The sequence below is a fragment of the Echeneis naucrates genome, chromosome 4 (genome assembly GCF_900963305.1).
Source record: "Echeneis naucrates chromosome 4, fEcheNa1.1, whole genome shotgun sequence".
Classification (NCBI taxonomy): Eukaryota; Metazoa; Chordata; class Actinopteri; order Carangiformes; family Echeneidae; genus Echeneis; species Echeneis naucrates.
In genome coordinates this window covers 3052144-3074605 of record NC_042514.1, presented here as the reverse complement: position 1 = coordinate 3074605, position 22462 = coordinate 3052144, and positions in this window count along the sequence as shown.

The following is a 22462-nucleotide window of genomic DNA, read 5'->3' as shown; positions in this document are numbered from 1 at the left end:
CTGAATTAGACTGAATTTTATGGCTCTACCGTCCTGAAACATTTAAAGTTGCTAATGTAACTCAGTACCTCAGCACAAGCAGACGTGGATTTGTGTTTTTGCTCTTTCCTCTCTCTTTTTTTTTCCCCAAATCATTAGTGGAGAAAGAATAAAAGGCAAAAAATGGGAAAGGAAGTTAATAAGAGGAAAAATACCATATCAGCAGGTGGAGCTAGGGCAAGTGTCAGCAATGGCCTATCCAGGCCGAGGACAGCAGCTTCTTTGAAAAAAGATAAACTGAAGCAGAAACTCTCTAAAAGCTGGAGTGTCCCAATGTGAAATCATAAAGGACTATAGATAGATATGATTCAGATGATATCTCTTTATTCTACCTGTGTGTAGCAACGGATACTATTTCAGTAGAATTTAAAGGAGATTTACGTTGGAGGTATAGTACACTATACGAAGAGCTAAACAAATCATGTTTACGACAGTGGGAAAAAAGGTCAAAAGTTAGATTTTGTGACTTTGGCTGCACCTCCAGTACAACTAAAATTGCACTGTGATGCATCAGCTGGATTTAAAAAAAAAAAAGGAACTTAAACTGATAATCACTTCTGCTCAAGTGGGTTTGTACAGAGCCGTCACAATCACGCTAGTCTGTGTATATTTGTGCGTACCTCAGTCCGAGACAGACGTGACATAAACGTTTATCTTTCTATAGTTTACATTTATAAATAATTCATGTGACAAAATAAAGAAAATGTCTTAAATTGGGTGAAATAGCTTGTGAAATTATTTTTAATTTTCAATTTAGACAGTTGCAATTCTCAGTGGAGACACTTAAATAGCAAGTGTGGCAAGATACTCTTTAATGCATGAGTGGTCCTTTTCTCCAAATGGAATATAAAGTGGTCAAATGCCTGAACACACCATTTGCTGTTAGCCAAAGCAGACACTCCTACCAATAGCTGGACATTTACGGGTCACCTCCTGATTAGCTCCCATTGTCACTAATGATCCCTTCGCCTGAAATATCAATGTGAAACTTTGACAGTGTGTGCAACAATTTCCAACATGTTATTGGCGGGGGGATTGTTGAAACGAAAACGGATGACTTTCACGGTTCTCCCTAAATGGTATTGCAAGTCACGTTAGACTTGCGAGGCCCAAACGGTTAGGCGAGTGACTGAAGGAAGGACTGAAGGAGAGAGTTATTTTTAAGCCGTTGGATCGAAGCCGAGATATTTTGAATTGGTGTCTCAGAGGAGATTAGGAATGAACCTGTCAAGGTCCTGTCATTTCACAGAAGTTTTTGTAAGGCTTTTCACTGTATGGTGAGTGATAGGCAACTTTAACATAACTAGAGTCAGACCAGGCTCTATTAGCATGACAAGTACCTTCTGCATGCAAATGCTGTCTGAACAGATTGAGTACGCTCTCACTTCTGGCTCTTTGATGCAGCACATTTAGTGATTTGACAGCTGCAAATTCCTTTCGGCCTATCTTGGGCTATAAGTGTGATGTTCCATCATTAACAGAATTTAGAGCTTTGGAAAAAGTTTTTTCTTTTTGTTTTAAACTCACTGTGTTCAGGCGCATACATCCCGCCATATGTTGGGAGGCCATTTGCTGGGATCGCCTCAGGCCTCGCAGAGAAATGCCGCTCCAGCCAGAATTTTCCTTTGCTGTCAGGAAAAGACGGGTCAGATCTCTTAATGACTGGCCCACTTTGCTGGACAAGGTGTGGAACTGCCCCCACCACTGCGCTCGCCTGTCTTTCAGTGTGCTGTCCATCTGGCTGAACCACTCACAAGACTTTCCATCAGGAATGTGCCCTTTACCTCTGGGAGAAACACAGTGAAACATTGTTCAGTCCTCCTGCTTCACAAACCTCAAATGGAAATAATTTCTCCTCCATACGTGATACAGATATCTTAAGGTATCATTCTGTTAATGTATATCACACTATGACACAAAGAAATGTGGTCTGTGTGGATGAATAACAATGCTTTCTCCAATTTCAAAAACTGCATTAATAATTCAAAAGGAGAATACCACAAGATTTACTCATATTTTAAACTTAAACACAGTCTTGAGATGTCTGGCCTTTACTTGAATATTTCCATTTCATCCTTTTAAAGCTTTTTACTCCACTGTGTACATTTTTCATTGACATGGCATGACCTAGACTTTAAATAGAAAATGTTTTTTGCAATTCTGTTTCTACATTTTCACCAACTACATCATTACAATGCTGTTTATAACTCAATACATATAGCGGAGTAATTCAACGTTGGCTACAGTGGAGCAGTGGTTAGCACTGCCACCTCATAACAACAAGGTTCTTGTTGAACCGCAGGCTTGCTGCCGTTCAGCATTTTAATGGTTGTTTGTTCTTTTTGTCACCATTTGTGCGCCTTGCTGTCATGTATCCCAGTCACCTGGTGTAAACGGTATTGTAATGAATGAATTTGATTACTTCCTCCACTGCTGCTAAAAAATTCATTGGACAAATTAGACTAACAGTAAAATTCAAAACAATAAAAGTCTCTCAAATCTTTGATCCATGGAAAGTAGAAAGTCCAGACACATTGATGCTGCACAAACAGTCATCCCTTTGACAAGGAAAACACAGCTCTGAATTTGAAGTGAATTTTAATCCCCATCATACCTTGTTCCTATTTTCAAGATAGATAGACCAATATTCACACACATGAATGACTCCCAACGTTGAACAAATGAGACAAAAAAACATGATGATTGTGTTGTCCCCCCACCGGACCACCACCACCTCTCTCCCATCAAACTTAATTACATCTTCCATGCCTCCACTTCGGCTCCCAAATGTCTCCGTTCTAAAGTTTCTGGCCGTCAAAATCATAGATCCATTGCTCTTCTCATGTATGATGGACAATGTTTACCATGGCCATGATAAACTATTTCCTCATAAATGATTTTGTCATGGCCTTCTGCTGGCTGTCATGTGGGATTCCGCCTGCAGACTAAAACAACCATAATTCACTGGGTGTATTTACCTCCTCAGAGGACAGAAGCTTGACAGTTGATAAATGGCCACTGCTGACAATCATCAACACATACCGCTCTGTGTTTGCCTTGAGTATAAGTGGCGCCAGGACATTGAAATAAGACTTTGACATATCACACATGTGCAGAGAAGAAGAGAGAACAAAGAACAAGAATGAGACAAAAAGCTGATTAGTCATGCCTCCATTAGCGACTGGTTGAGATCTCTGATATGTATATATCTGATGTATAGTGAGCATGTTTGTTTGTCTGTTTCTACGCGTGTTGACTGTGTAATATTTTCCTGCTGTGCATGGATTGATGCTGTACATGCAAACCCAGCAGGGACGACACACAGCTGTAAAATGGAGTTTTGTCTCTGTTTCCTCTGTGCCATATAGCAGCATATAAGCGCATGACTCTGAAGATAACACCCTTAGCGTGATGAATGCCCATCTCATTCCAGCATATTTTTGTATAATGACCTCTCCATACAGCTTAATGACTTGTAAATAAGTCACCTGCTGCACAGCCTGGGAAAGCTTTTATGTCTCGTGCATGCTTGTTGATAATGCGGATGCAATGGCTCTGTGGGTTAAGTGTAACTGAAAGCTTTTGTCCATCAACACCCATAAAAGACTGAGCACATGCAAAGAAATCCACACTACAGCCTGATTCTGAGCAGAGCGTGAGTATACAGCATGTTCGCAATAGAAAAATTATCAAGTATATTAAAATCCACAACGGCTAAATACACTGCAACTAATAACAATGAAAGCGTTAATAATGGGGAATCTGTTTAATAAGTTGAGTATTGAAGGTAAAGGCACTGAACACTTCTGTATTAAATGGTATGTGCAACATATATTATTTCCATGCAAGTGTGCCCTATAATGGAGTAACTTATTGTCATTATTTGTTTTTAGTATTTAGTCCACATTGAATTGTCTCCACCAGTTTTACATCTACAACTCAGACGCTGGCCAGCTGACACTCACTGAATCAAATCTGGTTGCATGTTACTGATTAAGCAGCGCGAACTGATGAACGGAAACATGTTACTTAGTTCAGTTTATTAGCTGCTGCTTTTTATAGTTATATGTAGTTTTGTTACTAAGTGAGCCATTGAGGTATCCCCTCATCACTTTTTCTGTGTGTGCTGGAAACATCTTTGCTGTGTTGTATTTCTTTTTTGTTTTTGGGGGTGCAGGTTTAGGTTTCAGTGCATTCAGCTCTCAAGTTTTCTGTTCATCCGTGTTTATTGATATACTTCTGTTTGGTACAAAGCGGTTGACCGACTGAGTGTCAATTCACTGTGGCCTAGAGCTTGTAATTTGGCTGTCACCATATTGGTTTTTTGAAACCAATATAAACTATATTTGGTGAAAGTGGAGCTGAGGAAGAGTGAGGACAATCTGACCTGCTCTGTACTCCATCCTGAGTGTGTGGCACAGTCTATCAATCACACAGTAGCCACGCCTCCTAATGCATAGCCTGCTTTATGGTCTATTTTCCTCTAAATTGGACAATAATTTTAAAAGATGGCCGTCCTGTTACATTGAAGAAGCGATGAAACCAACGATTGAGACCATGAACTCATTAGGAAAATGTTTACTGGAATAATAAATCAAGTGAGAAGTAGAGCCATTTCCCCATACACCACAATAGAGTTCTTTCTTAGTACAGCAGAGTTGCCCCCTGATGGTTATCAGATACAATGCAGGTTTAAAATACTTGGGCAGTCTTCACTTTTCAGCCACACTGGAATCAACCTGTGAACCAACAAACTCGCACCGCAATCCCTTGATGACTTTCAACTAAATTGTGAACAACCAATTCTCATTCATACATATCTCATGACACAGCTAGTTCGAGTGCAGTTCTACTTTTAGTTTCTGCTCCAGTAAACATGTTTTGAATGTACCTCCATCCCTCCACCACATGAAACAAGGATAATTCCTTATCATCACGCCTTTCATCCAGGTAAAGTACACCCCCAGAACACAGTATTAATAAGCACCAGGACTTTGATCTTCCTCTAACAAGGAAGTGTGCCGTCTTGAGAGTCTTGAATAAGAAGCAGAAAAACAACACTTTTCATGGATTAAGGTCTACTTCTGTCAAATTTAGCCAGCTCATCACAGCTGCTGCTTCCCTTATTGACGCATGCAAAGCTGCATCTGAAGGCACACTGGTGTGGCCTTTGATGACATTTAACCTTTTGCCACAGAAAAAAAAGGACAATTATAAATCTCATCTATAACACTAAAGATACTGGAGTGCCTTTATGTTCCATCCTCCGTCTTCTTCTATGTGCCACACATTATCTATTTGTCAGAGAAAGAGGAGATTAGTTATGTCAGGCCTTGCTCCTTTGTGGGCTATCTGTGAATTAGACACTGTGAAGGACGTATTTGCCAGCCAGCAGTGAAAGGATCTTTTCGTGCATATATTTCCCACACACATACTTTGCCCGCTAGTTGGGCACATGGGAAGACTACAGCTGTTCCCTACCCTCAACCCTGCCAACAATCATTACCATGGATCTAAAACTGAACACTTGGTTGCATTAGGCTTACGCAAGAAAATGTAGTCCTTGTTTTATTTAAGTTTAACAAATACAGGGACGTCAACGTGGAATCACTTTAACTTCCAAACTAAAGAAGGAAACACAAGTCACCCACAAAATTGAACTTTTCCACCATATGAAACTCGAGCCCTTTAGACTGTTTCTACAGGGTCAAAGTGAACACCATGACATGTGGAGGCACTTCTGCAGAAAGTTAGTGATGCATCTTATATCCAAATAGTTTGAAAAGGGCTCTGAGGATTTAGATCAGCGTGTAGATACAGTGGATTTGATCTGTTCAATTCCACCACTATGAAAATCCCGGCCATTTTCAGAATGTCAATGTTGTGCGTCATAGTGCATAATACTCACATATCCTGCTTCAGGACACTAAGGTCTCTTCAGAATCCTGTGCACACGGTGAAATGGATGATTCCCAGAGATATCCTGGGGATATTGGATTTCCCCGGCAGATGAAACTATTTGTGACCAATATGTCAATTTTTTCCAGTCTGTTTTGCAAAGGGGCGAGGAAGGCAGGTTCTGACATCTCTCAGCCTAAGCAGACACATGTTCTGCTGACCAGCAAAAGCTTCACATCCTGATATGGAGAGATTGCTCTGTGGCAGTTTATTAACATCCTGTCCAGGTGACAGGGTCAGCTAAAATCCTGGCTGACATTTCGAGCAAATTCAGGCATGGCACTGCTGCCTTCCGTCAGATTCACACCTAAACGGCACTACAGTATTTCAGATAATATGCTAATTGTGATTATTATGAATGAGATATAATATAAAAAGACTTACTAATGAACTCAAATGCACTCTACTATCTCAGGTCAGTGTTATATTTGCCAAAATACAATTCAGTTGGGCAAGATATGAGAGATTTCATTAAGGTATTAGCATAGTAATTTAAAAAATACAGACAAAAATAGCCGCCTCCAGATAAATCACCCAAACGATAACGTTTCCAGATCGATCAGTGCTGGCAGCAGTGCTGCGCTCAGCGAGCATATCTACTTTTCACAAGGCGTTTCTGTTCAGACTGATGTATATAGGAGCAGGCAGGCAGATGCAGTCATTCTTGGCTCCTTCATGGCACTCTCTGTTCCTCCTGTCTGACTTGAGAAAAAACAAGGCTTATTGGCTCTGCAAATGAAATCAGTTGCTTGTGACACAAGCATGCCTCCTAGAATTTGTTTATTGTGCCAAGATTCATTAAATTCACTTGAAAATAAAAGGGATACCCGCAGTGTTCCCTGTTTTATCTCATCACTTCAAATGGTTAAATGCTAAAAGGTGACACCTGCTTCTGCAGCCATGACATGTTTGTGTTGAACCATTGTTGGAGTCCAGCTCTATGTCAATGTTCATTTTACACAACTCTTATTTACCCTGAATCTAGACAGATCATCATCACTTAAAATGAGTTCCTGAGCGTGCCACTATTTAGCATAACATAAACATGTTTTATTCAAATGAAGAGCGATAAGAAGACGGGGGGGGGGGCTATATTCCCCTTAGTGCCAGCAGGCAGGCATGTAGACAGATCTAGTCTTGCTGACTAAATTGTGCTTTTTTCCTGAAAATTGGCAAGCTCTGGCTCACTAGAGGCACACTATGGTGTTGTCAATAACAATGACTGCCTGTAGCTTATTTATTTTCTTATCAGCCTTAATGAGTCTGTGTTGACAGTGACATCTGTGCTTAGCAATATCCAAATGCTACCAGTTAAAATCCATGTCCATATTTGTTGCTTTGTGTCATATGGCAGCAGTGTATAATTGGACATTCCTGTTTAAAGACCCATTTGACCATCTAATGAGTCTTTAAAGAAATGTTCTTTTAGAGGTTGGCTGAATTTGAGTGATACCGCCTCAAAATATGCAAATATTTTTACAGGGCGATCAAATCCTTTTGGTTTACGTCTTCTTTGGTCTACTGTCTCACTGTGACATCACAGACTAGTTCGTAACTGCCATTTTGAACCCTAGATTTTGTGATTTTAACATCGGACATTAATTTTTTGAATCCAGCAGAAAGCATATTTGGAGAAGGGACTGTAGTGGTGACCTGTTCTGTACTCACATAGTACTAAAACCCTAATGCGTACGCTGCTTTTTAGTCTATTGTGCTATAAAAGGAACCATCATTAAAAAAAAAAAAAAAATGAAAATGTGTCATCTCACTTGATTTACTTTCAAGTCAATAGAAAGACTGCACATTTAAGGCCAGAACCTCCTGTTCCAAACAAAACCAGTGTTGGTCATTGGGTACTTGTGAGAAATAATCGGGATCTCAATAACTCTGACATCGTCCCAGGAGGCCAAAGACATGTATAATTGGCAACACAATTGCCTTTTGTATGTGAGTGAATAGTCATTTGTCTCTATATGTCAGCCCTGTGATAGACTGGTGACCTGCCCTGGATGTAGTCCATCCTCGCTTCATCATCAGTTGGGATCACTCCAGCCCCCCCGTGACCCTTTAAAGCTAAGCGGTTTGGATAATCGATGGATGCATAGTTGCCATCGGCCGTTCCAAATTAAAACAGTTAGGGTTATTTTTGTAGAGTTATTTCCTGTAAAACTCTGAATGATAAAAGATGATTCACTTCAGTTTTGATCGGTGAGTGAGTGTTGAATAAAAAGACTCTGGCCTTTTGCCCTCTCCCCTCTCACTGAACAGATAGATGCTGCTTTTGGACAGCTGCATGACTGACTGCATCTCCGCTGAGGAGCACATTTTTCCACTTTTCTACTCGGCTCAACTGCCGGGTATGCCAAGAGGCGTTTGCCTGTCTGGAGAAGTGACGCTGGACTTGCGGGCAAATGTGTTTGTGAGTACGTGCGTGTGTGTGTGCATGTGTGTAGTGTATGTGTATCACCCATGTCTACCTCGCTCACTTGCTGAAACATATCCGTCCAGATTTGACAGCACGGGGGCAGACAGCCATGTTGCTGAATTCTGATCATTTAAATGCTCACAGGCGTGTTTGAATAGCAGAGGTGTTAAAAAAGAGAGAAAAACACGTGGTGAAAAAGATAGAGCGCAGCCCTTCACATGCCTCCACATCACATGAGGGACTGCCTGCCACTTTCCTGTAAAAAATAATGCTCACTTGTCAATCTTCCAAGAGCTAGTCGGATAGCAGCCAGCCCCATGGAGACCTATTGAGGTATATGCTTTGTTTCATCTGGGGCACGCCTCAGAGGAGATCAGGACTGTACTTGTTTCTATGAATTGCCTCCAAAATTAAGTGTTGGGAAAAAGAAGAGCACATCTGATAGAAAACTTGAGCCGATGTGCTTCATTCAGTGTGGAAGGAAACATGTTCACTTATTGGCCTTAACAATAAGGAGTCTTGCAGAAACAAGCTGAATATATGATGAATATGATATTAATTTGAAATAAAGATGGGAGCAATGCCAATTCAGTTCCATTGACGGCAGAACCATATTGGAGATTTGATTAAGTAAATCTCAAAGGCTAAAGATAATTAGTATTGACACCCAGTAGCTACTGCTGCACTCTGCACAAAACCCCTGTTTGAACTTCTACTTAATACACAATTGTCCCCGACCCTTTTTAAAAAATATTTGATTTATCACTGCCCTAATTACTTAAGTTTCTGTTTGATGATAAATCGACCAGCACTCGGTTATGTACACACAGGTACTGCATTCCTCCAGAAAAAGCAATTCTCTGTAGTCCTTAGCACAAACTATAAAGGTGTCAAGTGATTTATCTATGCGGCAATGCAAATAAAGAAAACAAACCCAGCAGCTTGAGGACAAGGTCTGCATATCTGTCCACACAAACATTTCCCAGTCATTTTGAAATACTCCTCCAATTACAGCCTCATGATACATGGCACCGGTGCCAGCAGAGAACCTCACTTGTATAACTGTGGGAGACATAACTTTAACACCAGAAAGATTTTTTTTTCCCCTAAACAAAACCAACAGCTAATGACAATGCTCTAGCAGGTCCAGAGCAGTCGACTGTGTCTTCAGCACACAGCAATCACACTGAAAGTGATTCTGTCCTGAACATCCCACGGGTCGTCTTAAATGAGGAGGTTTATTCCAGGGTCTATCTCAAACAGAGAGCGAGAGATTGAATGCTTGGCAAATTATTCACAGAGATTATAAATCATGGCGGTGTCAGTATTTTCAGTGATGAGAAAGAAGATGCTTCCTCGTTGCTTAATATAAATGACATGGAAAACAACAGCTGCAGCAATAAAATCCCTTTGCCATAAAAAAGGAGGATAAATAAATGCACAAAAAGGAAAAGCTAGATCTCGTCATTAAATACGGCTGTGCATACCTCAATGTCATCTCAAAGACTTGACGCCAGTTATGTTGTTGTCATAGCTGCTTGTTTCAGTCTTGCATAGCCAATTGTCTGATTCACTTATCTCAATCATGTCTTCTTTATGTTTATCTTTTTGAACTGCAACTGTTATTGCTTTTTTGTGATATAAAGCTGATGCACTACAGAAAAAGGCTAGACACTTTCAGCATTTTGATATTGGTCAGTCAACAAAATGCACTGCAGCATGTGACAGTTTCATATTTCGCAAACATGCTGGTGTCATAAAGTGATGTGCTGCAATAATGATGGTATTATAATAAAAAGCATATTCCCAGATTTACATCTGCTTGATAGTTTACTAAAACCTGTAGGTGGATTAAAGATATAAAGACTGCCATATTTTTTATAATCTAATTCAAATGGGAATATTTAATCTGTTGAAATTAATTTGTAGGCTAATAAAAGTGCATGAGTCAATTAATCTGAGGTGACTCAACAATTTCACCTGAATGAATGAGCTGTCCAGGAAAAAAACCGAGAGGAAGAAGAGGAAGAATTCTAACAGCTCGACCACTTTGCCACATTCAAACACCAGATTGGAATTTCAAATAAAAATGTAGTGACGCTATTACTCACCTTCTTCTCTGTGTTCAGAGGAGACATAAAATTACAAAACAAGACAAACTTAGAACAACCGCAGTGACATAGGCATTATAAAAGAGGAAGAAAAGGCGGTCAGATAACATAAGGGAACAAAACCACAACCATTTTTCCATTTTTCCATTTTTTTCTACCTGCTTAGGTCTGTTCGGGGGTTTCTCAAACACACATCCATCACGATCCACATTGAGCCAGGATAATACCTTGGACCAGGTGTCAGTTCACAGCGGAGTTAATACCCAAGACCGATAAACACATACAAAGTCACATGTACAGGCAATTTACTACTTTCACCTTTTTTGGGGGGTGGGGATCTCACTTTGAACATGTAGAAATGTGCAAACTCTCACCTAGACTCACACAGAAAGCCTTCAGCCCCTACAATTTTCCAGACCACACTCCTGTATCCCAACAAATATTAATTTCATGTCTTAGTCTGCTGCTACATTATTTCAATAAGTATTTCAACAAGTGCACCAAACCTTGTGAACCAAAGGTCCTGCCATATTCTTTTCGCGAGATTTAAAGATAAAAAAGAGAAAAGCCTAATGTATGACCGATGAGGGATGATACTCTCTAACAGTCACTCCATCCCAAGGCGAGTGTTGTCCTGTTTCTCCCCATTTAGTGCACTTTGTCATTATGCAAGGCAGCAGCTGAGGTGGTTAACTAGACTGAGTCTGGGTGAGAATGTGTGGTGACTCAGGCTAATGAAGGTGAAACACAATGACACTCCATTTTCACATTAGCCTCCCCCTTTTCCCTTCTTGACTCTTCTCTGTGGGTTCTCAGTGACCTGATCCTCCCTGATCATCTGTGCTCTGTAACGGATCCAAACACAGCACCACATACACATGCTTGCACTTTAATTTATATACTAATGAGGCCTGGCTATATTGTTTCTTAACGGTTGTGCAGTCATTTGTTCGTAGTTTCTCTTTGAAAACAGCCTGATAATTTGTGATTAGTTTGTCCAACTGCAAATGTTTGCATACATGTTATCTTTAATTGTGTATACTTCACCTCTACTCGAAGCCCAACCTTAATTTAATGCAAATTTCAGTCTTAAATGGACAGTTTTAATGTTTTTTTTATACTTACCACAGTAATATTCTTATCTGGGTGTTTATATTTTGAAGGTGTGCTCAATGGTGTGATTAGCCCGGATGGCATACTAATTATAAGCTCCACATGGAGCAACAGCAACCTAAAATAGCTGCTCTAAACAGAATGCATGGAATGATAGTACACAGAAAATTTTGCCATCATTCTGGCGTGCATGTCATTTTGATTCTGTACCTTGTGAGGAGAGTTTACACAATGTATCTAGTGAAAAAATACTTGCTCCGAGCCACACTATCAAGGTAGCAACATAGCCATAGGTGTTTGATAAGACAGACAGTGATTCAAAGATATCGTAAAGGATCTGGAGATTTTGGACACAGAGAGATATGGGGTGAATGACCCTGACTGTATTTCTGGGTTTGTTGAGACAGCCAGGTCTAAGGGAGAGTGTGGAGGTTGTCAAGTGATGCTGACAGGAATCACTGCTTTTTTTGTCACTATCAGTATTTAGGGTTGAAGCTAAGCAGGCCTGCAATAAAATTCACAATTTAAACAAAAAAGTAAAAGAAATTGCAAACCCTTCGTAGGAAGTTGTCAGTATATAGAGAGACATTCAAGGAGGGAAGAGAGTGCTGAAGCTGTTGTTTTTCGGGTTTTTTTGTTTTGAGCTAAAATAAAAAAAGTTTCAGCAAATTTCACATTCTCATAAACAAAAAGCCTCAAACCATATGAGTAACCTATATACGAGTGAATCACATCAATGATCAACAGAAACACTGAACCAGAATCCATAGGAAAGTCACTTAGAAGCAAGAAAAGCCTGCAGCCTCTTGGTTCTGGAAAAATATATATATTAGTAGATTCAAGTAAAGCTTCAAAAGTTGAAAGTGTAAATCTTGGATACTCTGCAAACTGTGCATATAGTCTTACACTGTTCGTTGGTCCTCTCAAAGACAGGCCATTTACACACAAAAACAGCCAAATTCAATATTTTTGCTTGGACCACAACATCTGGAATATGACTGATGAGTGTCGGAGTCCCTAACCTCAGCATGTGATTCATCTGTTTACATCAAAAATATCAACCAGACTAAAACAGGCCTTCTCCTGACAGTGGAAGCAGCGTGTCTCTCTCTTACATTCAGGGCGCGTCCTGTCTGTCTTTCCTGAGCTCAAGGTCTCCCTCCTGCTGCTCTCAGTCTGCATGTCCTCTCCCTGTAGGCCAAGGAGGTTGAAGAATATTTATTCATTCATCCATTCATCTTCTACCTCTTATCCGTTTCCGGGTCACAGGAGGTGATGGTGCCGTCAGGTTTAAGAATAGTTTTTCAGAAATGAAATGGGAGAAACACACCTAAAACTCACTTCTTAAAAAAATATTTAAACTTGTTGTGACTCAGGGTATCAAAGTTTTAAGATGCTGTTGGTTCGGGAGAAAGGAGACAGGAAATGTGGAGTTTCTTAAAAACGCGCGGAAGTGCTATTGAGCTAACCGCTAGCTAACTAGCTAACGCGTTCGCTCTCTCTCTCTCTCTCTCTCCCGCCCGTTACACACGCACATCCTTCATCCTGAAATGCCCTTAAAGGAAGCTACGCTTCTTCACAAACTATATTTTGTCAAAAACGTACGGCAGATAGTTCCCTTTAGTTAGCATAGTTAGCCTTGAGCAGGTACAAATGTATTATTGTAGATGACAGACGCGCGAGCTGTCGTCTGCAGTGCGCCTGCGCAAATCGGGCTAAATCTGATCACAAACGTCCGGAAATGAGACATCTACAACAATAAAAGCCCGGTCCATAAGCAGCACCGAGACACCCGAGACATCCTTTTAATTTGAAACACTTACAGGAAATGTTTATTTTGGGTTACATTTTAATAAGAAGGCTAATGTTGTAACATTAACATGGAAAGTAGGACAAAAAATAAGGCTATTGCTAAAATAGTGCTACAAATAATTTAAAAATGAATATCTGCTTCAAATAAAAGTCTGCAGTGTTCTGGAGTTACATTTCCATTTACGTTGATCCCAGACAGAGGCATTTTGTGTCAGAGACAATACAGGAAAGGAATTCACTTGTTTCTAACTTTCCCCATAAGAGAAGAGTAAAATATTTTTGTCTTCAATTTGTGTGTTTTATGATTTTTTGTCAGGATCATATCAGAATTTGACCACAGCCAAACTGCCAAACAGCAACATTTCAAGTCAAGTCAAGGTATCTTTATTGTCCCCAAAGGGTAATTTGTTGTACAGACAGCAGAGCAACACATAATCACAGAACACCATCCACACAATACCAAGCAATTGCACAACCTCATGACAATAAAAATATCATCACAACAGTAATCCAGTCATAGTACAAGGTAGACTAATTTAAAAAGCCAATAATACCAGGCAGAAATTAGGGTTTTAGTCTATTTGTCCTGCATCTTGGCAGAATGTATTTGCAGCCTGATTTGAGGTAGGTAGTTATTACTCAGACTGTACATTTGTTTTCTCCAGTTGGGATGTTATATATTTGTGCCACTGGCCAGAACATTTTTCCAAAAGTATGAAAGTGAAACACAAAATTTAAACACTTCCCCAGAAGGAGAGTGTGAGTGGGCGTATATGTGTTTAGTCCAGGGATAGCCAGATTCACAAGTATGAAAACTTTTGCCTGTTGTCTGAATTAAATGTTAATCATACATTTGTAATTTTGGAAGCAAAAGACAGGACGACAAGCAAATAAAGAAGAGGTTACGCAGCACGCACACTGAAACAGTGAAATAAGCCTGTATTTTCTATTAATCTGCTCTGCAGTTTAATTTTTCTAGAAATGAGTTGTAGAAACCCTCCATCACCTGTTTGCACTGTACAAGATTAATTTCTTAATCCCTGCTAATGCTTTCACTTCCAAACATTTTCAGACGGACAAATGGCCAGCATGCACGCTGTTCTAATATTAATTGACTGCTGTCAACTTTTTCTAAATGATGTAATGGATTCTCCAGATTGACTCCGAGCAGACTCATGAAATTAAGCATGGAGTATATGACCCCAATTAATCGCTATCGACATTACTTCGAGCACTGCAATCCCATGAGGCGGATTTAAAATGATCATTGTCAGTCTGTATGAGACATCAAAGAACTTTGAGAATGACACCGTCTCAGTCCGTGGACTTTATCTTGAGAGATTTGGCTTACTTGTCAGAAAAAGTCATTTTTGTATGCAGGGGAATGTGGTGTTGCTATGAAAGGATAAGTCAGCAGTTTTTTCCCCCACTGGGTTGTGCCTTGATAACACTGAGTTGCTGCTGAGGGTGTTGATTAGATGCAAAGGTGAAAATCTAAGATGCTGGAAAAAACTTACAAACCAATATATATTCATGAGGTTAATTACAGAATGTGCTAAAATTATACCTTTTCATTATCCTGCTCATTGTCAAATAGCAACTAGCACTGAGAGGTGTCAGATTACAAATCAGTGCCGATTACATAGATATTATGAGTCGTTGCTTTTTCGTAGGTCGGTAGGTGTGTGATGTTGTGTTTACAAGAGCAGTAAATAGTTCTGAGGTATGTTATTTTGTTTTTGTTTCTCTGCTTGCTATCTTCACTGAATTGACTTACATTTGGCATTGAAATATCAAATGAGGTGTGATGACAGCTGTTTGGTAATGATCTAAATTAGGAAGAGCATCATTTGATTAATGTCAGGCATTAAATCAATGAAACAAAAACTACTTTGCTAAATAGGATATTTCAAAAATGTGGGATACTGCCACAATGCTCTGTCCAAAACATATATAATACCATATATAATGAATTGGAATTCAAATATCATTTGCATCTAATCTACCAAGACATTTATTTGTAAAGGAAGCAAATGGCAAAGCAATTTGGACACATTTGTTGATTACGTTAAAATTCAGTATACAGTGAATCAAATACGAACAAATCTGTTTTTTGTTGTTTTTTTTTTTCCTTTTTCTTTTAGCTGTTTGATTTCCCTCAGAATCTAAACTAAATTATTAATCATGTTTTCACAGAAAGTGCAAAATCTCAAGTAAATAAAACACACTGACTTACTGATTTCGTATTGTGTTTCACAATTGGTGTTGTTGTGTCACTTTCAACCAACAAGTGGCTTGTAAACCAGCTGAGAAACGTTCCCATGCCATACAATCAGCTCGCTTATTATTCAGAGTAGTCAATCCACTGTTGATTAATGCCTCAGAGCAAATATGTACAGAGGGTCTGCTTAATCTGCGACGCTGCTTCAATCAAGTGGACCTTTGTTTTGTCCAGACACCTCACTCGGTCGCCTGCCTTGCACTTTCACATGGTCATTACTTTGTGAACAAAGCGCAGGGACAGATTCTGCAGAGCAGAAATTTAGTTAGACTTGACTGTTTGTTCCTCCGCCCACTCTCCTCTGCAACATCACCTCTTACCGTCTCCCTCATTCATCTGCCTCTGCCTCCTTTCTTCCTCCAGGAGAATTCAGGGTCTGGGTCAGGGTTTTAACTCGGAGCATTTTATCATACCGCAGCGACAGTGGGCGCCCCTGTCAGCTGCCCCGACCCCAGCGGACCTCTGCCACTATCGACCAAGTGACCCAGTGTACTGTTAAGGAGAAACAACGTTTCCAGCAGCCACAGCGAGGTCCCTGAGGACTGAGAGAGAAGCTGGAAAAGTGACTGACACTGGGTGACAAACACTTTGAACTCAGACAACAGGAAATTAATGCAGCGAACGCTGCTCAAGGCGCCACACATTGCATGTGGCACACTTAAATTGACACGTCTATCCAGATGACACATGTTGATACCTTGGCTGTAGCCCCACTTCCACTTATTATTCCCTGCATCTAGTTGTGTTCCAATGCTACTGGCACACTGGCCACATAAAGACGGACCCTGCAGATACACCAGCCGCCCCCTGAATACAAATGAAAGTGGTTTACTGTGTCCTCCCCAGAACAAATCTCAACATGGCACCAGCAACTCCCAACAAACTTCATGCGTAAGAATGGTCGGCGGTAGTTCTGTGAAATGAACTCGTTTAAAGCGCGATTTGCTCTTTTATGCTATGCCAGTGCTCAGGGAGGCCGGTGACAGCATCTGGATTTTGGCTTCAGCTGCCTCTGGAATTAAGGCGTACGACCTAGTGTGGCCACCCAATAAGGCCACCCTGTGATCCCTCCAAATATCCACAGATGATCTCATTTCACTGATCTGCCAGCCGCAGCTGTAAGCCATAACATCAAAGTAAGTCGTAATGTGGTTCCTACTCAATATCACCTTCAAGCTGAAAAGTCCCCAATGTACTGAAGACAATAACAACCGTTCAACATCTGTCGAGATCCCCCTGGCACTGCTCTAATGCATGTGGGCAGTTCATGTATGGGGAGGAAAAATTGTAGGTCCACACAAGACCTACAGCACGAGGAGCATTTCCACTGCACTGCACTGCACTGTAGGCTTATGCATTGAATTGGGAAGTCGAGCCACAGTCATTAAAAAGCAATCCCAGTTAGGACATCCGCAGTGGCCAGACATGGGCTGTACATAAAGGGTGAAACCAATCAATCAGGCGGCAGTGCGGCCGTAATCCATTAAACTGAATGTTATTGAAATACATTCAAATTAAAAGTCTATTTCCAGGGCGTCTGCTGGAACATATAATAGGCACCATTCATTGCTGTGAGTGTCAATACTACGATCATCACAAATAAGCTCAGAGCAATTTACCCCTCTGTATCAGTGAAATGGCCTGCAAAGACAGAAACATGGCTGACATTAAGCGACCTGATCATTTAAATCTATTTTGATTGTCGGAGATATGAAACCCCGGCTCAGATATCATTAATTGCACATCCTCCCTTTTTCGGTCAACATAATGCTTCTCTGCCTTCCTCTCTGCAACGTGATCCATTGAATTTGAGATGTAATTTGCATGATTGGCAAGGCATCTTATTGTCATTGGGAAGCCAGCAGACATAAAACGTTAAAAGAGGAAGCTTTAAAGGTCAGGCCAGTAATTTCATCAGCAGAGAAATTTATTGTGAGTAGATATCGAGGCTAGGAATGAAACAATGGGGCCGTGCAGCACCATCTTAGCTCTTCAAAAATATTTTGTCACATCCTTTTAGTGCACAATACAGAAATCACACACACATTGATTTCATGTTCAATTCAAAGCTCAGGATCGACTTGGATTGATGCGCCGTCTTTTATGTGTAACATTCATACCTTAAAGGTAGCTTTATTTTTGTTTTTCCACCTTGGTTACCTTTATTCTGAGGTGTACAAAGCAGTGGTGTGTGCTGCTGGCCGTGGGTGAAATAAAACTGTTGCTATGAATCTGAAAAGCACAATTGATTCCTGCGAATGCATTCTCATTTTAATATAATGAAACCCGATTAGATCTCACAACACTTCATTCAGGCTATATTGAAACCGGCCTGCTTCAGTAGACATTGAATTATACAGCGTACTGTATATTCTTCAGTCTTTTCCTCTTTCTCTGACATGTTTATGTTTCATTGCTGCAGATCTGGACTTTAATAAGACAGGCGACCTGAACTCAAACCGCTTCATGAACGAGAAAATGTGTTTGTCAGTTTTAACTCTTGTGCAGTCAGAACCGATGTTTTAACTGAGAATAAGAGAAAACTGTGCCTTTTTGGTTTGACTAAGACAAACTGCGACGCAAATAGGACAATGACAACACATAGGCGGTGGAAGTAAGATGACAAAGATCACAGATAAGAAATGTTCTCGCAGATGTATGCTAGCTCACAGTTGCAGGGACCCTGTGGGACCACTTGGCCAGGATTAGCATGACAAGGTTCCCCTGCAAAGGCCTCTCTGAATCTTAATGAGACACTACAGTCCAACTGAGACATTCATAATATATTTTATATCTTGTTTTCATAGTCTCCTTGCAACTTTGCCACCAGCAAGGAAACGCACAGTCAATATTCAGTTGCAATGCACACCTATAGTCAAGGTTACAACTGTTTTCCCTCAACTTATCAATTTATAAACACAGAACTGGGGCTGCTTTATGGATCACATTTATTTCCCTCTGAGAAGGGCTGCAGTTCCCAGGCAAGATGTTTTGATGAGACGCTGGCAAAGTACAATCAATAGATATTGATGCCTTAATCATTGGAAAAGTAAAATCATGTGCATATTTCTACATACAAATTAGATCAACAATCAGGATTCACAAACAGAAACATGCAAGTTGGAACTTTCCTTCACAATTACATGATATTCTTTGTTACGTGTCTGTTTCTTCCCGGAACTAAAATTAAATCATTGATGGTTTTCTCCTAAAGCATCTGATGCTTTACTTTGTCAGACGTTTTATCTTTGAGGTGGTAAAATCACAGATGACATGTAGAGAATAGATCTGGGGGGCTGATGTGTTTCTCTGCAGCTGTAAATTCAGAAAGCGAACTTCGACGCTGGCTTTATGGACAGTACAGTAGACAGAACATAAAGGCGGTCAGAGACTCTTCTCTGTAAAGCTAAACTAATGCTGAGGTATCCAAAAATGCTGTTCGTTTGCATTGAAGTCTAGGGGAAAATGCCCCAACTTCTCTTTAGTCTTTGTAATGAGTTTATGACTCAGTCTGTAGTTTCAAGTGTTGCTCAGTGAACTACAGCGTTTGTGGTTAAAATGATGGTAGTACTCCTCCTCAGCTCCACCATTTTCCCCACAAATAACCACAAAGTTAACGATCAAAGGTGCTGGAAGTCCGCTGAGAGCACGTGGGGGGTTTCAACAGACCCGGCTTTTTTTAGATCAACTTATACGGAGGGAAATAAACTAAACCCGTCGTTCCAATCTATTCACCGGAACAGCTGGAGCCGTGGCTGTACCTGCACTACTTTAGTCTGTTCACTAAATCATTTGCATTTTGTGTATTTGTGACATGTGACCTTGTGTAAAATGTGCTGCTACTCGAATTACAATTCCCCTCTGGGATCAACAAAGTATTTATCTATCAATCCATCATGTTGTTCCATGTTCCTTCTCACTGAATGAGGCTGTACCTGCGGCCTGATTACAGACGTAGAAATTATTATATTGCATCTCGAGTCTCGACAGATTGTTAGTGAAGTGTGAGTGGGAATTATCTGTGTTGGTCTGTGTAGAGGGAGATCCTGTAGTTATTGCTCGAGGCTTCCCTCCAGTGAGTTTATCAGAGGAATGTTAGATTTACTGATGAGCTGGAGTCTCTCTGTGGCGAAGAGAAGAAAGCAGCGCTGCTGTTTACAATTCAAACCTACCTTCTCTGACAGCCTACTTCAGCGGTCATTAACCTGGAAATCCAAAGTTAAATGACTCATTTTTTTGGTTTGTGATTGGTGCAGGACTGAATTCATACCCTTTCACCCCTGTTGGACAGAAGAGTCACTTGCAGCTCAACTGTCCATCTTAAAGGATGATTTACAAAGTTTAATTTTTGTTTTGTAGGAAATCAAACCCTAAATTAATGTCAGAGAAATGAATGCCATCTGTTTTATGTGAAACAATGACTCAGGATTTCAACATTAAGAAGGCCTTAGTCTTAGAGCAATGCTTGTTCTTACTTTTAAATTTATGAGCAAATATATATTTTTGATGAAATATAGGAACTACATGCCGTACATGGCCATATTATGAGGCACTGCTGCTCCCTGTTTGGCTGTAAGTCCTGTTTCAAGGCTTTGAAGAGTTCAGACAGCAGCTTAAATGTGTAAATGTTTCTCTTTTCAAATTTCATCTTGACCTCTCAAATAAAAGATTTAAATTGTCTTTTCAAAAATCCTCCGGAGGTAGAAAACTAACAGAGATTTATTCATTCTGTATTTATTCTGTCATTTCAGAAGTCTGAATACGTAACATGAACAAGTCCACCAATTTATCTCAATGGCCTTTTCAAGATCCCACCATCCACATATTTGTGTTCGGATATTTCTTATTCTGATTACGAGGCTTTTTTCAGGTCTCACCTTCAAACCCAGTCCAAAGAATTAGCTGGTCCCCCTTGAGGTAAATTGGAACCCAGCATGCCGACAGGGAACGGTTTATTTCATCTTTTTTTCTGAGCCAGTCGCTCTCATCCTTTTTTCATTTGAAATCCTGCATCTGGTAATTTCATAATTATGGGAGGGGATTATAACGAAGGCAGCTGGAGCTGCAGGTTAATTGGATTTTTCACCTCGACGGGACTGGATCTAAGTCGCCCATGGGCCACAAATCTGCATATTTGAAGTTGGGGGACAGGACAAAAGAGGCTGGGGGGAGAAAAGAGTGAGCAGTTAAAGGCTCCCCTTTGAGTTCAAGAGTTTGGGGAAGTTACTTTTGCGCAGCCAGTTACTGTTTGTGGCTTGAGAGGTTTCCTTTTGCTCGTGCAAAAACACTTTCATCCGTGTTGATGGCATCTATAATTGGCACCGTATTTTCCATTCACAGGACTTAGTGCCACAGAAGCGCTACAGCCACGATGGATAACCTCAGAGAAACGTGCCAGGGTTTGAAAAGGAACTTCTTGAACTTAACTTTCAAAGAAGCACGTGAATGTAGACGTGTAAGAACTCTTTTTGAGTTGAGTGGAAAGCTCACAAAACATCGTTTAAAAACGAGGGAATGCTGATTTAAAAGTTTTTGGACATTCTGGTGATCTTTAAAAAAAAGAAGCATATAATTATTGTTTAAGAGGACAGTTGAGGTTCAACAGATGATCAGATGACTCAACATTTATCTGCTCTCTGTGGGACCAAGAAACGCTTTCAAGAAGAGCCTCATTGTTTTCTGTTTCCCAGCGAGGACGAGGAAACATTTGGGAGACATTAAGGGCATTTTAGGATTTGGAGGGAAAAAAAAAAAAAAACACGTAAAATATCTCATCAACTAGAAAAAATCTGTTACAGGCTGTTGCATCACATTCTACAGAAATTCCTCGGACCCTGGAACTTACTCCTGAATTAACAATAACAAATATCCATGTTTGGGCTCACATTTGTCTCACGCTCTGGTTCGTCACTAACTCATCTGTCTTTGGCCGTTTCGCCTCGATTCTGCTGACAGTATTGTCTAGTTCGCTCCTCTCTGGCGTCCGAGCTCTCGGCCCCTCGGCTCCTGGCCTACTTCTGAATCAGTGTTTGACAAAAGGGCGAGTCTCTCCCTGAGCAGAAAGAAGGGGAATTAGAGAGAGGCCACACGCAAAGCTGGAGGCAGCCGAGTCCACATTCCCCGTCACAGATAAATAGCCAATCCGAGATCATATTTCCCTCCCCTCAATAATGAAAATAAACCTGCTTACCTGCCAGGTTTATCTGTGTCTAAGGTCACAGAGTTGGGATAAACAAACAGCAGTTAGAGGGAGAAGCCCGAGGAAAGGGACGGCAATTATTTGTTTGTCAGCTGAGCAGAGTAACTACTGACTCCTGCCACAGAATTGTAAAAACATGCATCAAGCTGATGTATTTTCTATCTCAGCGAAAGTGAAAAAGCCTGTTGGCTCCAAGTGATTTTAGCGTCTCCACAGCAACTTGTTCAAAAAGATTTGTGTTGCTCCTGTGCGTGTGTGTCAGTCAATGTGTTACACATTGTGTAACAATGTGCTAACATTGACTGGCTCATGTTATAGCTTAGAGTCAAGTTTCTTACTATGTATTTAAACTATTTCTCCTATATCATGTTTTTTTCCCCACAAATAAATAATTTAATAAAAGTTCTTCTGCACATTGTTGCCTGAAACTTTTTAGACACTGCAGCATGTTAGAAAATCCAATAAAGAAATTAATAAAAAAAAGTGTTATTCTGCCATTTGAAATGTTAACAATCACCTCAATA